We start from the raw sequence: 8,843 nt of genomic DNA, 5'->3' as shown, positions 1-8,843 counted from the left end.
AGTTTGTGAAAAGCATCTTAATGATACTGCAGGCATGTGGAGAAACGTATTGTGGTCAGATGAGGCAAAAGTTGAACCTTTTGGTCTAAATTCAAAGTATGACGTCTGGCACACATGCAACACTGCACATCACCCAGTCAACTCCATCCCTACTGAAGAGCAGATTGGTGGCTGCACCATGTTATGGGGCTGCTTTTCATCAGCAGGGACTGGCAAGCCTGTGACAATAGAAGGGACAATGGACGGTGGAAAGTACAGGGCAATCCTTGATGAAAACCTGCTTGAATCGGCCATGAATCTGAAATTGGGTAGGAGATTTACATTTCAGCAGGACAATGATCCGACACACAAAGATAAAGCCACACTGGAGTGGCTGAATAAGAAGAAAATAAATGTTCTTGAGTGGCCCAGTCAAAGTCCTGACTTGAACCCAATTGAATATTTATAATGAGACTTGAAGATTGCAGTCCATCGACGATCCCCATAAAACTTGGCAGAACTAGAGAAATTTTCACATGAAGAATGTGTAAAGATTTCACAATCTAACTGTGTAAAGCTGGTAGAGACCGACTGTACCCAAAATTATTCATCGCAGTCATTGCTGTAAAAGGTGTTTCCACCAAGTACTGACTGAAGAAGCTGAATATACTTTTACAACCAGTGAATTTTGATTTGTACATGTTGTTTTTACAGGTATTCCTGCACGTATCCTCCTTCAACTATAACAGTGTTTAGTTTGATCTCTTCAGTTAGGAATAAAAAAGTTCATTTGGAAAAATTGTTTCTACATAATCATCTAAATGTGGCATTATTGGTAGGGGCTGAATACCTTTGCAGACCACAATACAAGTGAGGGTAAAGAGGGAAGTTAAATGTATGGGAGACAGTGCTCCACAAAGCTGCTATTTTTGTACATCTAGTAGGTCGACAAACCCTTCAGCCCGTAGATCATAAAGATGAAATAAATTACAAATGGAATGAAACAAGAGATAAGTGGATGAATTCATTTAAATAAATAAAAATTACAGAAACACGACAAAATAATGTTTCAGTAATAAGCTTGAGACTCAAGACTGCTTTTGAATTGATAGACAGAAGCTTTGAAGGTGACCACAATTGGCCCATAGTTAATCAAGCAATTAAATTAGGTGTTCGTTGATGCTTGGACATACAGGAGTGAAGCAGAAATGAGAGCAGGCTTCCTCTCACAATATGAAAGTCATGCTGACATTTTGCTCTTATTTTAAAAGAAAACTTCGCAATACGATAGGCAGCTCTGGAAATTATGTGGGGATTGTCGGTCAAGGAGTTGAACATCAAATAGGGTTTGCAAGGTTGGAACAAACTCGGGTCATCCTTCTCTCTTTCCCATCACAAGGCACAAGCCTGTCTACGATTCATGTTGGCCAATTCATGGGTCACAATGTAGTCACGTAAAAAGCCATGTGGTACAAACAACACGCAGTGCTGAGCACAACACAATTGCGGAAAGTGTTCCACGATCGGTCACAGCCATGACTCTGCCGTGCCTGGTTCACACAGCCGTCACGGATTAGCACAGCAATACGTTAGCCCTTCGTGGGCTTCCCAGAGAAATTACTGTCCCCTTAAGGGGTCGAAGAAAAAGAAATGCGACCTGGTCATATCTATGGCCGACCGGACAAACCTCAATTATTCTAGTGCCTCCTACTGGTGAAAAAAAAACAAAATAAAAGGGATTTATCAATTATGCAATTAATTTAAGACAAATTACAGAAAGTCGCCTCTTTACAGCCTGCTGATCATCATTTGAAAATTACAATTCTTTCTACGAACTTATATATTCCCTCTGCCTCTTCCGGTGGTGAATTCCAAAGCCAAAACTGCAGAGGGCATGCTTGATGCAATGTTCCATCAATTAAGTGTATAAGGCACTCTTGTGACATAATAAAGAGAAATTGAGAAGAAGGAAAAAAACAAACAAACAAAAAAACTTGTTTTACATCAAATAACCAGTCCAAGGGGCAGATTAAGCAAGAGTGGCAAGTGGAAAGGTAAAGGCTAAGACAGAGTTGAAGGCTTTTCAGCTTGGAGTGACAGTGCCAGGCGGTGGCCGTTCCACGACTGGGTCCAGGCCTTCTCTGTGAGCTGCTGATTTGGCAGATGGAAATAGACCCTGTCCTGGTTACGGCATTACCTTCTCCTTACAGTTTGTATTTGGCAAGAATGACTGCACACGTATGTGCATAACTATTATTACATTTTAGCAGCATGATGTAATTATAGTAAACAATGAGTGACTATAGGTTGTGTACTTTGGGCCAGAGGTTCAGAATTACAAGCAAACTGATAGAGCATGATGGAAGGAGTATAAAGACCACATAACAATCACTTATGAAAATGTGTCTTCCTTTCAATGTGTCACAAAATACTTAACGCGTGCCTGCACGAAGAACGTTCAAGTTGTGGCAAAGATGTACTGGATGGAAAGATTTGATAAATTCGGCAGTTGCACTGTGATGATTGAGGATATTTGAATAAGCAATCATTAAATCAGTATTGGATTTCAAACATATTGTTCAAAATTGGGCGAATTAACCGGAAGCTCAATATTTTGCCAAAATATCAAAAACCTTCTGAAAACCCGAAGATTTGGCATTAAAAGGGTTCTGTTTATGTAATGTCTGAATTTTTTTTTAACCTTTTGACCCTACTATGACCCTTTAGAAAACTTTTTGGAGACAGCTTGATATGTTGTCAACGTGTCAAGAAAAGGAGTTAATCAATCACTAATCTTGACAATCACTAATAACAACACCGGAGGATTTGCGAGGCCCATGTACAATTATTACCCACTGGAGAAGGACATGAGAAGACAATGTTGTGTACTTCCACGTATACATGCATTCATTGCAAGTACGTGTGCAGACAAATGACAAATGAACCCAGTGTATGGTCACAGTATTGAGATCACAGTATTGTACATGTGCCTTGCAAATCATCCGGTGTTGTAGGAACGGCCTCCTTCCTAATAACTTGAATAAAACCTGAGATCACAGTATTGTGCGCCGTGGGTTCAGATGGGAATTCCAAAAAGACAAACACTTTTCATCAACATTTGATCATCAAGCTGAGCCTTTCAAAACATGGGCTGGGAGAAGGTTCTAACATGTTTGAAGGAAGATTTCTGTAAATTAGTTCATCAGGATGATGCAAAAGTATTGCCCTTGAATTTAGTCTGTGTGTGAATCTTGACCCAACTATCAACTGTCATACTGGTGCTTCACGGGCAGTGTGTTGCATGAAAAAGTGTACCATCCATTTGGATGGGATGTACAGCTTGGGACCTGTCTGTTAGCATTCATTACAGACAGACATTAAATATCCCATGTTGTCTGAAGAGTGGGTGAATTATCGCCAACATCCTGATCAAATTCCAAATTCCTACCCTCACTAGCCATGGGGAAGATGTCAATCGCCTTGTGGTGGTCACGTTCGAGGCACTGTCAATGCACCAAAGGATGAGCAACCTACTGAGATATGGGATTGTGCTGAAAACAACAGTTTGCCTGCCATCCTTCAATGGACCTCACCTGTCAATACAAGAGCCAATACTTATCGAATGATCTACAGATAAAGAAACAGATACCAACAATCTTATGGAGAAATTCCAATACAATGGGAAGAAAAAGTTTGTGAAACCAGAGGCATACCTTAAGTATTTGGCACCCCAACCCCATCCTTTGCCACCCCCTCCCCCCACCTTCTCTGGCATCCCCCACCCCACCCCAGAGATGAATAATTTTAGAAAATAAACACACAGGAAACATATATCATGCTTGCAAGTAAAACTTCAAGTGGATTGCAGCACTGGACCCTGCAGTAAGCAAATTGGAAATGTGAAAAATGCAGGACATTAAAAATTCAGCAAATAGGTAATACAGCTCCGGATTGACAAAACAAAAACACATCTTCAACCATAGAGAAAACATCACCGGTAAGAATTTTTTAAAAGGCAACAGAAAATCACGTGTCAAGCAACGTCCGGCGAGTGCATGACGTCATTTCCGTGGTGATGTTTTTTGCAGCCCATTAAATATTTAATGGAGGAGAATAACTTTTCAGAAGGATTTCGAATACAGTAGAGTAATGTAATTAACTTTTCAGAATGAAAGGGTTAAACTCCCACACTCTCTTCAATCCCATTCTTCCCTCCAGGCCTTCAAAACTGCTGTTCACCACTACCACCTATCATCCCCCATCCAAATCCTCGATCTTTTCTACCCCCGTTAATCCACCCCAAACCCACCTCTTTCAAATTCCCTGCTTTCCTTCCTGAAAATCCCTGTCATGTCCATCTTGTATACCCGGTGTTCCCCGCCTTATCCCTCTCTCTTCCCCAGATCTCCAAATGTCTCTGTTCCCCACTGTTTTGTTCTTCCTTTCCCGCCCCTCTTGTCTCATGCCCCCCTTGCTGTACGTTGTGTGTTAGCTCTCATATGAGCCTCGACAAGGTATACAAAAAGAGGGTTAACCATCAAGCGCGTCGAGCTACCATCGTGGCCGAGAGGTGTCTGCAAATGTGTTTAAACTGACGTCTACCCAAAGAACGAATCGTGACCTTTCCTACAATGCATAATGCCCTGGTTACTGATGGAAGCTGGTAATCTTGTCGAGCTCGTGTGTTGCCCCGTTAACCCTGGTAACCCTGGTAACCCTGGTAACTCAATGGCATTGAGTCCAGTGCACGCCATTGTTACACTTTTCCAGCCCATGCCAAGACACCGCCACAGTCTCCATTGGCCATGTTGTCATGGACATCAAAACCATGGTCCAGACTACACATCAACCATGCTGGTCCATTTCAAGGGAAACTTTTCCTTATCGTAGTTGATGCTCACTCCAAATGGATTGAAGCTCTCGTGGTGCCATCCTCATCCTCTGCCGTAACAATTGATGCTCTACATTCCATGTTCACACAACATGGTATTCCGAACTCCATTGTATCAGATAATCTATCGTCATTTACTATTTCAGAGTTTCAGAACATTTGTAAAATGAATAGCAATAAGCACTGCACATCTGCCCCCTACAAACCTGCCAGTAATGGTCAGGCTGAACGTGCTGTTCACATCATCAAGAATGGTCTAAGCCACGTCAAGGAAGGCTCCATTCAATCTGGTCTTGCTCAACTACAACACCAGACCACATCAAACCACCGGTCGCTCACCTGCCAAGCTTCTCATGGGTCGTTGCAAACTCCCCCCCCCCCCAGCAGTCTCAAGCAAGGACAGCCCTCCACGAGCACTTTAGACATCAGCTCGTGTCTGTAAGTCTCTTTAGCGTCTTGATTTGTAAAATAAAAAATAAAAAAAGAAGGGGGGGAGAGATGAGATGTATCAGTAGTTTATGCTAATGTATGCACACAGGTGTGCACCGGGGCGTGGCTAAGGAGAGTCACGTGACCCGCCCATGTGGTCGGGAATAAACCCATTGTTCCCACTTCAGAGCCTTCGTCCCTGTCCATTATAACTCATAAAATTAATTTTGTCCACTTAAACTTTGAAATCACTGTCAATCAATTAATTATCAGAGTCATCATGGAAGAAAGTTACGAACACTCGATGAGGAAACCTTTCATTAAAAGCCTCTCGTGTGTAGGTACGCTTTAGAGATTCCTGAGCGTGTTTGAAGTTCCAATTGATCTGTTTTTCCACCACACATCAGTGCCGACCCACACTCCGGGAAAGTGAACTCCTGTTTATATTATCCGCTGCTATTGTGATTTGTACGAGGACTCTCGAGGAGAGATAAAAAACAGTCAACAGTCTCCTCTCAGCAGCCACTCCATCGACACCTGGTGGCTCCACCGACGAACCCAGGCCAAGCACATCATCAGCTCTGCGTCCTCCTTCCGTTAACCACCACTTCCACCATCTCCGGCCCTGGGATGTCATGCTGGGTTCCTGCTGCTTCGTGGACGATGATACAATGATGGATTTAGTTCTGTGTTACTGTCTTTATTATTCGGTGAATAATAACATTATACTATCATTTACAACTAAAACCGTCGTTATATCATCGGGCAAGGAGTTCAACTCTCCCAATGGCACCACCCCAACCCCCATGGGGGGACCCCCCCACCCCCACCTGCACACCCCTGAGTACACCAGTGTGTGAACCCTTCAGAATTTTCTGTATTTCTGTGTTAATTTAACCTAAAATGTGATCAGATCTTCATCGAAATCCGAATCTTACACTAATAAAAGGCAGTGTTTGTGTGTGTGTGTGTATTTATGTGTGTAGGTGTGTGTGTGTGTATATGTGTGAGTATTTATGTGTATGTGTGTGTGTGTGTGTGTATTTATGTGTGTATGTGTGTGTATGTGTGTGTGTATGTGTGTGTGTATGTGTGTGTATGTGTGTATTTATGTGTGTGTATTTATGTGTGTATGTGTGTGTATTTATGTGTGTGTATGTGTGTGTGTATTTATGTGTGTGTTTGTGTATATGTGTGTGTATTTATGTGTGTATGTGTGTGTATTTATGTGTATGTGTGTGTATTTATGTTTTTATTTATGTGTGTATGTGTGTGTATTTATGTGTGTGTATTTATGTGTGTGTGTATTTATTTGTGTATTTATGTGTGTATTTATGTGTGTGTGTGTATGTATGTATTTATGTGTGTATGTGTTTATTTATGTGTGTATTTATGTGTGTGTATGTATGTATTTATGTGTGTATTTATGTGTGTATTTATGTGTATGTGTGTGTGTGTATTTATGATTGTATTTATGTGTGTCTGTATTTATGCGTGTGTGTATTTGTGTGTATTTATATGTGTGTGTGTGTACTTATGTGTGTGTGTATGTGTGTATTTATGTGTGTGTGTATGTGTGTATTTATGTGTGTATGTGTGTGTATGTGTGTGTATGTGTGTATTTATGTGTGTATGTGTGTATTTATGTGTGTATGTGTGTGTATGTGTGTATTTATGTATTTATGTGTGTGTATTTATGTGTATGTGTGTGTGTATTTATGTGGGTGTGTATATGTGTGAGTATTTATGTGTATGTGTGTGTGTGTATTTATGTTTGTATTTATGTGTGTCTGTATTTATGCGTGTGTGTATTAATATGTGTGTGTGTGTATTTACGTGTATTTATGTGTATTTATGTATGTGTGTATTTATGTGTGTGTACTTATGTGTGTGTGTATGTGTGTATTTATGTGTGTGTATGTGTGTATTTATGTGTGTATGTGTGTGTATGTGTGTATTTATGTATTTATGTGTGTGTATTTATGTGTGTGTGTATTTATGTGTATGTGTGTGTATTTATGTGTATGTGTGTGTGTATTTATGTGTGTGTGTATGTTTGTATTTATGTGTGTATGTGTGTGTGTGTGTATTTATGTATGTTTTTATGTGTGTGTATTTATGTGTATGTGTGTGTGTGTGTATTTATGTGTATGTGTGTGTATTTATGTATGTGTGTGTATGTGTGTGTGTGTATGTGTGTATTTATGTGTGTGTATTTATGTGTGTATGTGTGTGTATTTATGTGTGTGTAGGTGTGTGTGTGTGTAGGTGTGTGTGTGTGTATATGTGTGAGTATTTATGTGTATGTGTGTGTGTATTTATGTTTGTATTTATGCGTGTGTGTATTTATATGTGTGTGTGTATTTTCGTGTATTTTTGTGTTTTTATGTATGTGTGTATTTATGTGTGTATTTATGTGTGTGTACTTATGTGTGTGTGTGTATTTATGTGTGTGTGTATGTGTGTATTTATGTGTGTATGTGTGTATGTGTGTATTTATGTGTGTATGTGTGTATTTATGTGTGTATGTGTGTGTATGTGTGTATTTATGTATTTATGTGTGTGTGTGTGTATTTATGTGTGTGTGTGTGTTTTTATGTGTGTGTATTTATGTGTGTATGTGTGTGTGTATTTATGTATTTATGTATGTTTTTATGTGTGTGTATTTATGTGTATGTGTGTGTGTATTTATGTGTATGTGTGTGTATTTATGTATGTTTTTATGTGTGTGTATTTATGTGTATGTGTGTGTGTATGAATGTATGTGTGTGTATTTATGTATGCGTGTTTTTATGCATGTGTATGTGTGTTTTTATGTGTGTATGCGTGTGTGTATGTGTGTATTTATGTGTGTGTGTGTATGTGTGTATTTATGTGTGTATGTGTGTGTGTATGTGTGTATTTATGTATTTATGTGTGTGTATTTATGTGTGTGTATTTATGTGTGTGTGTATGTGTGTATGTTTGTATTTATGTGTGTATGTGTGTTTTTATGTGTGTGTATTTATGTGTATGTGTGTGTGTATTTATGTGTATGTGTGTGCATTTATGTATGTGTGCATTTATGTATGTGTGTATTTATGTGTATGTGTGTGTATATATGTGTGTATGTGTGTGTGTATGTGTGTGTGTATGTGTGTATTTATGTGTGTGTGTATGTGTGTATTTATGTGTGTATGTGTGTGTGTGTGTATATGTGTATTTATGTATTTATGTGTGTGTATTTATGTGTGTGTATTTATGTGTGTGTGTGTGTGTGTATGTTTGTATTTATGTGTGTATGTGTGTGTATTTATGTATTTATGTATGTTTTTATGTGTGTGTATTTTATGTGTATGTGTGTGTGTGTGTATTTATGTGTATGTGTGTGTATTTATGTATGTGTGTGTATATATGTGTAGCTGTGTGTGCATATGTGTGTAGCTGTGTGTGTATATGTGTGTATGTGTGTATTCATGTGTGTATGTGTGTGTGTATGTGTGTATTTATGTATTTATGTGTGTGTATTTATGTGTGTATTTATGTGTGTGTGTGTGTGTGTATG

This window comes from Eptatretus burgeri, chromosome 1, assembly GCF_056783735.1.
Source record: "Eptatretus burgeri isolate ZD-2024b chromosome 1, Ebu_testis_v1, whole genome shotgun sequence".
NCBI classification, from domain to species: Eukaryota; Metazoa; Chordata; class Myxini; order Myxiniformes; family Myxinidae; genus Eptatretus; species Eptatretus burgeri.
Note: the sequence above shows the minus strand (reverse complement) of the source record.